This window comes from Varanus komodoensis, unplaced genomic scaffold (assembly GCF_004798865.1).
Source record: "Varanus komodoensis strain SLA01 unplaced genomic scaffold, ASM479886v1 scaffold36, whole genome shotgun sequence".
In the NCBI taxonomy this organism is placed as follows: Eukaryota; Metazoa; Chordata; class Lepidosauria; order Squamata; family Varanidae; genus Varanus; species Varanus komodoensis.
The window spans coordinates 7057771-7066765 of record NW_025335873.1 but is presented as its reverse complement, the minus strand read 5'-3'; the positions used below and the strand labels follow the sequence as shown (position 1 = coordinate 7066765).

At 41.7% G+C, this 8995-nt stretch overlaps 1 long non-coding RNA gene across 9 annotated transcripts in view; it reads right to left on the bottom strand.

Annotated features, from left to right (window-relative positions):
- Window positions 1-28: 28 nt before the first annotated feature.
- The window catches only part of LOC123028296, a 41635-nt gene continuing 32668 nt past the window's right edge, over window positions 29-8995 (bottom strand). For 5 of the 9 annotated variants that reach the window (XR_006415647.1, XR_006415650.1, XR_006415645.1 and 2 more), the window contains 2 exons: window positions 2760-8269; window positions 29-2307 (listed from right to left, as the gene is read on the bottom strand). This is a non-coding gene — a long non-coding RNA (uncharacterized LOC123028296). The remainder of the gene's footprint in view (window positions 2308-2759; window positions 8270-8995) is intronic. The other 4 variants (XR_006415648.1, XR_006415649.1, XR_006415651.1 and 1 more) reach the window with 4 other exon arrangements.

Below are 8995 nucleotides of genomic sequence, written 5' to 3'. Positions count from 1 at the left end.
TTTGGGAAGAAGAGAAGCATTAGCGGCATTGTACCTCCAACAACCTGCTGATTTAATTAAGTCCTTATCAAAGAGACATGCCAAACTTGAAACATCAATTTCAGCTGAACTACTTTGAACCCAAGAGCCCTGAGCCCTTTCAAAATAAATATCAAGCACTCCACTGACGGCGTGTCCCAGTTCATTGTCCCGTTCTTGGTGGAGATCCCGTGTAGCATGTTTATTCAGCGATAATAGGTATTTATGCACATGAACTGTAGGCTGATGCCGTTGTTTAGCCTCAGTCGGATCTTCCAATAGCATAGCAGGCTTAGAAGCGTGAAGAGCAGCAGGACCAAACCCAGATCTTCACAAATGTTCCAGTTGCAAGCATTGCCCTGCAGCCGTAGCTCGGCCATTTATATTTAGCCTGCAAAGCGGAGAATGGCAAAAAATTATAATCAGAATCGACAAGCTGATCCAAAGTAAACATCAGCTCTTCTGTCCAAGTCTGCTGCACAAACATTTTCTTTTGCTTATTTTGTTCTCTCGTACATTCATCATTTTATTTCTATACCACCCAATGGTTAACAGTCTCTGGAAAATGTGCTACAATTCATAGATCCACCCTATTTTTAATCAGCTAAATCAGTTCATACAGCTAGGTCTTTGCAACATCTGCCAGAACTTACCCTGTCCCTTGATTTAGAGTTGCTAAATGCCTTGGCTTGGAGGGTGGTGCTGAAAGAGTTGGCACCAGGAGGGTCTCCCTGGGGAGATCATCCCGTAATTTGGGGGCTGCCATAGAGAAGCCCCCCCCACTTCCTTGTCGCTACCACCCAAGCCTCCATCATAGGAGAGACTTGAAGGAAGGCCTCCAATGTTGTGTTCGGTGTCTAGCACATCACAGCTTATTGTGTTATAATCACAAAATTCGCTCCTAAAATCTATTATAAAAGTGATAGTTAAAATTCTGTGCTGTGTGTGTGTGTGAGAGAGAGAGAGAGGTGGGGGATTAATATTTTAACATCACATCCTGAAGTAGGTTTGATCTTTTCTTTAAATATTTCCCTATATCCACATACCACAGGAGAAACAAGGCACAATCGGAGAATCGTCCTGAATGCAAAACAGTAGCTCTGCAGCCTGCAACTCTTGCCATCAGCAAATTTCGTCTTGTGCCTGAATTGAGCAGGAAACTGCTGGCTAGAAATTTACCTCATGATCTGGAAGGAATTGGCTTCTCTCATTAAAAGTAGTCCATTTTTATGAAGCTGAACATTCAGTTCACTGCTCAAGGATAAAGATGGTCTTTTTTCTCCTCCTTTTTTCAAACAAGAACATATTAATGAGAATTCCAGAATGTATGTTTGGTACAATTAAGTTAATAATGCATAGAAAGCTATCAGTATTCAAAGTCTTAGCCAAAAAGCTTGAAGGCAGGAGATTTTTATGCTGTAGAAAGTGCTTAAAATGTGATGGAACTCGGTGTTTAGTTGTGAATCATTTCATAGCCTGAACTTTGGTTCTTGGTTCAATGGTTTGAAGCCAAGAATTAACAGACCCCAGCTCTGAGAAGACCTACCTGCTTCCTCACTGGAAGATCTTCTATAGAACAATGGTAGTCATATAGCAGATTAAATAAAGAAGCTGTTGCAAGAATGAGGATGGCTGAACAGCCAAAGTCCATAAACAAGAGATTGGCTGCTCTGAATTTTTCCCATCACGTGGAACTTGCTCATTGGTGCAAAGATTACTATTTGGAATGGAGGAATGTGGGCTTTACCAAGCCAAATATACACCCATGGAAGATATTGTAGAAAAGTAAACAGCTTGGTAGCGTTCACAAATCAGAAACCCTTTTGCTTACTCTTTCTTGCATGTGGCTAGCTCACTCCTTATTTGGAATGGCTTTTTTCCTTTGATCCAGTTTTGAGTGCCATTAAGAAACATGAGTTCATTCCAGGTGGGGTCCAAGCTCATTTGGAATTTCATTGCTGCCACGGCTTCACTGCATCATCACAAAACCAGGCGTTTCCACATGATGACATCATGAAGCTGTTTCAGAGAAAGGGCAGGAGGCGCTGCCTTCATTCTGACTTCCCTTCATAACCGCTTAGCAAGAGCTTATTGGCTAGGTGATGGACTCCGTAGCCTGAATCCCTCAACGCAGAAAATTAGCAAGTCCTTGACCCCACAGGTTCAAGTCCCTACTGAGTCATGGAATGCAATGGGTAAATTCTGGCCAGTTGCTGGCTCCAAGCGTACTTCAGAAGGTTGTTGATGTGAGGATCAAATAGAGGGGAGTGAGAGCTTTATATATGCCATCTAGAGGGAAAAACAATGAGATATACATTTTTATTATTTATTTATTTAAAGTTTTTCTATGCCGTCCCCATTGGTACATAGCCTCGGGATGGCTCACATCAACAAATAAATAAAACAATACAATTACAATTAAAACTTGGAAACACACTGGCCACACAATTAAAACTATAAATATTAAAGATTATTAAAATACTGTTTGAATAAAAAGGTCTTGACCTGGCACCGAAAAACAAGTAACAACGGTGCCAGGCAGACCTAAATATAATCAATCATCCAATGTCTTGGTCTAATTTTATTCCAATGTATGTATTTTAATTGTTATTGTTTTAATTTATTGTGTATTTTATTATGTTGTGAGCCACCCCGAGGCTACGGCAAGGGGCGGCATAGAAATGTTTTAATAAAATAAATAAATAAAATTCACGGCTAGCTCGTTAGTACTGACCACTGACCTGTGACTGCTGGTCCTCAGTTTTCCTCAATCTCCATCAGTCTTGCAGCTCTGGGCAAAGGAGCACCAAATACCGCCCGATGTGGAGTCGAGCCGTTGGTGCCTTCAGCCCAGTGCTGTAAACACTGACTGGCAGCAGGATCCTGGGATGTCTTCCTAGTCCTAAGGAGAGACTCTGAGGCTTGAACCTGGCACCTGTTCCATGCTCACCCATGCAGAGCACCTGTAGCTCTGCCCAGTTCCAGCCATGATCACGGCAGCTGTTCTGAAAAGCAGCACTGCGTCAAATGGACATGTAGGGCAGCCACGCAGAAAATAATGCACAGGATTTCCAGTGTGGAGTGATATTGGAATCCATGCCTCATTAGGGATCAACGTTTCAACTCTGCTCATCAATAAAATAAAAGGAGGTTATCTTCCTCTGGAATAATCTCTCATAAATAGCAGCTTACATTCATTAATAGATTTATTATTATCATTAGTATTGCTATTATTAGTAGTTGTGGTGGTGCTAGTAGTATTCAGTTTATTTTGTTATCTGTCCATGAAATTGCTCCCATATTACTAGATTTTCTACACATTTAATGGATATATTTTTGGTGTAATTGTCAGTCTATTAATTCATTCCAATTACCTCTAAGTAAAATTTAAATTAAGCTAAATGGGAGAAATTAAAAAAAATGAAAACTCTTTGCCTGCAAGCTTCAAGGCATCATAACACTGTCATAGCTTATCTTCCTCCTTGTTTATACAAAAGGAATAAAAATGCAACCCCAACAGCTCCTGTTCTGCTGAGATGCCGAAGCAGGTTTGATGGCTGTGCGTCTCTGCACTGAACGGCTTTCGTTTAGCGGTCACTGTCGAAGGCAACTTGTGTAGAACAGAATTGAGCAGGAGTAGGGAAACTCCAGGTTGTTGGGATGACATTTCCATTTTCCCTGTCCATGTTGGCTGGGCTGATGGGCACTGGAGTCCTCTGTCAGAGGGAGGTCCTTGTGGAAGATGCTCATAAAATTTTACTTTGTGTGGGAGAAAAGTGTAGCAGTATATTCCCATCATGGCCACTTCACTAGAACTCGGAGGTTGCAATCAGGCATCCAGAAACTCTGCAGGTTAGATGTGTGAGTAGAGGCAAAATAGTACCCTTTCTTCTCTTCACACATTTCCGCCACTCCGTGGAAAGAGGCTTTACAACGACACTCATGGAGCAGTGAAATATCAGTATCTAACATCATGAAGAGGCCCTCCTGGGATATAGGAAACTCTCTCATTCATAAGGTCACCGTCCACATGTAGAAGGTGGTGGAAATGAGTCTTTACAAAGTACGGCTAGCTCAGCTCCAGAGCACCTGAATAGAAGTTGACTCTCCCAATGAAACTGATGGGCAGTACTTTAGGACAGACAAAAAGTATCCGTTTACTCAGTTCAGAATTTAGTTATAGATTTCAAAGCCACAAGATGCATTCATGGCCAGTGGCTTAAATAGGACTAAATGAGTATTAGGCGTAATTCATGGAGACAGAAGCATTTAAACTGAATCTTTATGTTCAGGGAGAGCAAACTCACATGAAAGAATGGTTGAAAGGCTCGTCCTGTCTTACTACTTCATAGATTTTTTTTGCTGTGGTCTTCTCCCCCTTTTATCCCACTCCTTAAAGTTTCCTCAAGAAGCCAATAAGTTTTTTCCTTAAGAACTTAGCCCTGCTTTCTCTTCCTTTTCATTCAAGACAGAAGTCAACCTGTTTTGCAATGCTAAAGCTTTATTATTAAGGAAGAATTGTTCGAACTTGGAGGTTTTTTTTTCTAAAGATGCTTTTCATTCTTTTTATGAGGTTATTTTCCCCCATTGACTGAAAGCAAATTTAATATGTGACAATTCCACCTACATAGGAACTCTGCCAGAAGCAAATAGGTTTTCCTCTGCACTTCTGTTTAAAAAAAAAGACACAAAGAAGAAACTGAATGTGGAAATGACTATGAAGTTCATGATGTGCAGTGCAGAAATTGAAGCAGGAAGTAAAAGTTAACCCTTCAAGTCAACTTCTCCTTGGGCTGTTCCATCAAGAATGAATGTAGACGGAAGGGCAAGGCCCATCTTTGATCACTAGGAAGAAATGGACAGCTTCAACTTTGCCAAAAATGTTTATGGGGTGATCAACAAATTTCTCCATTCCTACCTCTGAGTCCACTTGCTCAAGTTATCCAACAGTACTGATCAGTTATGGGTCTTCAGAGTTTCAGACATCACCCCAGAAAACAGAACAGGTGCAATGAGGAGACTGCATGGTTCAGTTCTGCCAGTCAAATGCAGAGCCAAGTCCCTGTTTGGCTGCTTCGTGGTGATCTCTGCAAGATCAGCAGAGGAACCGCGTGCTGCTGATGTGTAAGGAATCCAGTCTCGGGGTGGGAGCCTGTCGGATTTTCTCAGCTCAGCTCCTTGGAGTTTGACCCACATTTTCTCCGCTCCAAGTTCCTGCACACTGTGTGTTTGTACGGGCAAAGTGAGTCCAAGAGAGCCAGTGGGGTCAGCTTGTGCTACCTGCTATGCACACACGCATTGCGCAAGTGAAGCTCTGCTTCTACACTCATGACTTCCGGGCCTTGTGTCCTTTGCAGAAAGAGTCGCACAAGTTTCATACTTCATGCAAAGAAGGAATTCCTGGCATTCCTGGACTTGGTGCACAGGCCTTGACAACGAAAATAGCATCAGCAAGACAGGTATGTCTCTTTGTACTTCAGACCCAAGGAATGTCTGATCCCTTTCTCCCTAACGCACCAATATATTTTTTCGGTGTGCTCTGGAGCTGAGTTGAACATTCCTGGTAAAACTTTTTTGCTAGGAGCATTGGATGTGTGGGGAAAAGATTTCATGATTGAAATGTTTCACTGGGCACTTGCTGGCTACTTATGTTCCCTGAAGCAGAGGCAGTTGTACTGTTATCAAGTGCTATATTCTTATTTATATTATTTTATTATTTACTCACAAAAGGCCCGTGTAAGAGCAGGAGGCTTTGCTCTCACTCCAAACTGGCTTCAAGATGAGGTAGCAGCAAATGCAATTTTGCTATGTGATAACATTTGAAGCCAAAACAGAGTGAGGGTGATGCTTCCTGCCCACTATGTGGCAGTCAAAAACAAAAAAAGAAAGAAAAAAAGGCGATTGTTCTAAGGAAGAACCCAGCGTCCTAAATTTTCAGCTTCCCTTAACCCTGAACTGCCAAAAAGGGTGGGGGATGTTTGTATTTTCACTTATCCTTTTATTCTTCAGGATGGGTTCTCTGTATTAACGGTGTCATTAGCTGCAGCAGAGGTGGAATCTCACTTCCCTATTTAGCAAATAACATTTCAAAGCTTTGCAAGAGAGGAAAACATTTCCAGCAGTCCTCCTTACTGGATTTCTCTGTAATGTAACTAGAGACTTAAATACGATTGAGTTAATCTTGGAGGGAAATAGAAAATACTGCAACAATAAAAGCCTGTAACATGGATACAAATGAGAGCTACGGCTCCCTTCTGCATGCTAAATTCCGAGGATAATTCTACGGAGCTTCATTACTGGCACATAATTGTGTTATAGAACGCTAAATCACCTCACTACACTTAACTGGCAATAACATTACGATAGCACAGATATTCATTTTAATTAAAACATGGCCTCAAACTATTTCCTTGTTTTAAGAGGCAAAACTAAAAACTAAAAAAAAAAACCCACCCAACAATCTAGCACTGGAAGCTTTCGTTTGTTGCTAGTGCTCCTGTGGGCACTAGGACTGTCCAAGAACGAAGATGAAATTACTCATATTTAGAGTGTCAGCTGGTTTCCTCCTGGAACCGGTTTCCCTCTTTCCTGAGCATCCAAACACGGGAGTGTACAAGTGGCCACTGCACCAGAATTCTGTGTGAAGCTGAGAGATCCACATCACAATCAGCTGTTTGTGTTAAGCCATGCCTTGCAGAGGGCCCGGAAGATGGTGGTGCTCCATAATGACACAAGCTCTGCAGCTGGCCACATCCCTTTCTCCTTGCCCCATCCCTGGCGTTTTCCTGGCTTTTGGGATCGGTTGTCCCCCGCAGTCCATCTTACTGGGCTACGTGGTGACTTGCAAGACTTAATCAATGGAAGAAGTGATGAGATGTTCTACATTCTGGGCTCTTTGCCTGCAACCGCCGCTGGAATAAGAGTCAAAGATATGCTTTGCGACTGAATTTGGCCTTCGCCCACCCCAACCTGGCAAGGGGACAGCAGAGAAACCCAGAGTGAGATCTCTGGATGCGCAACCCCAAGATTCCACACCAGGTTGGCTTTTCCCAAGTCACACAGGGTTTTAGACTTCAGCTTTCTGGAATTAATGCAAATTTCATCAGACAAATTAATAAAAAATAAAATAAAAAGAGCAACTAAAAGCCCCCATTTCTCCCATAGGTTTAGGAATGAAAATATGCAAGGGGGTGCTTAGCTCACCTTAGAAGTAAACACTTCCACAAGTGCACACCTTCTGAAGTGAATACAACTTCGGGAAAGTGAGAAAAATCCAACACAGTCAATGAGCAGACAACTGAAGACAACACCTGCAAATCTGCAAAACCCAGAAGGAATGGATTTAACAAATCCTTGCATCTTTTGCCTTGAGCATCTTGCTCATAAAAGTCTGGCTCTTAATTCCTGGATAACCAGACACGTTTTGCATGCACAGCAACCTTCCCCAACCTTGCACCCCCCAGATGTTTTGGACGACACACAGCCATGCTTCTGGGGATGGTACAAATTTTAACACAACTCATCCGGGGCACAGGTTGGAAAGGCTAAACATCTTCAGAAAAGGCTAGTCAGAGAAAATGAGAAAGTCTTGATTTTTTGGCGATGGGGTGGGAGTCCCTGGGATGGGAATACTTTTTAAATACCCTATTTTTTGCTCTCAAAATACTCACACTTCCACCAACCCTCTGCCAAATAGAAAGGAATGCTAGCATGAAAAGGATCTTGAGCTTCTGCATTCCAGTAACTCAGTCCTTGCTTTACAAAATCCTCTTTCAGCCAGTTCTCTTCCAGTGACCTAAATTGACTGAGCTTGCTATGAGGATTACTGTGGTAGTTGAAAGGTTAAGATTTCTTGCTTTGCTTTGGCTGCTTCTTTTCCTGTTGGCTGAAAGGATCTGGCAGGCCAGGGGAGTTAAGTTAATAGTGCAATGGATTAATCACTCTTTGATTGACTTTTGGGCTGTTCGTGCACTGAAGATAGTCCTTGCCTTGTTGCAATATCTTTATCTTCACTTTGCAGTCACAATGTTGGTCTCTGGTGTCTTTCATTCTGTCCATCAGAGATACAGAAAGGGCTTGAAGGGAAGTGAAACAGCTTCTTGCCTTCAAAGAAGCATTGCTAGCAAGGAGTGGGTGAGACATGTGCTCCATCAAGTTTCTGTTTTTTTTAATGAATTTACCTAATCTAGCCCTCCAATTTGGAAATCAGTGTGCAGTTGAAAACTCGGACTTTTCCAGATATGGATGCATTCTGTGAAAGGGGAAAAAAGAGGGTTTAATGGCACGTGGATGTTTCAAAAGAATGCAAAACAAGCCCATGGTGTACAAACACATGTTAGTCATGAAAACACCTGCTTGAAAAAACTGTGCACAAAAATGCAAGCAAAAATAATAACAAAAAATAACAATTAGGAACAGCATGGGATGACTTGGATACAGGAAAAGGAGGAAACCCATGGGAAAAAAAGCTTATCTTCTTATCTTCTCCCCAGTTCCTGATAAGGACAGAAGAACAAGTTCAGGCAGGCCAGTAATCTCTCTCTCTAACGATATGACAGATTGGAGAGAATTTTGTTTGGTTCATTTTGGAGTAAGAACTTTCCAAAATTTGCCAATTTCCTCCCTAATGAGATGGAATATCTTTGTTCAGTTCAGTTGCTTTTTTCTGTTTTTGTGCTGTTGTTTTTATATAATTTTAATGGAATTTGTATTGTTTTATTGTTTTTAATTGTACATTTGTGAACCATCCTGAGATGCCGAGGCATGTGGTGACGGCACATAAAAGTTTTAAATTAATAATAAATAAATAATGGCACCTCATCAGCCAAAACATCAAAGTAAGGGTTTATTTAAATAAGGGGATTGTGCAGAGTTGCACAGATGCATATTAATAAGTGCCTATTAGTGCTAATGTTGTGAGCCGCTCCGAGGCTTCGGCGAATGGGGTGGCATAGAAATGTTTCAATAAATAAATAAA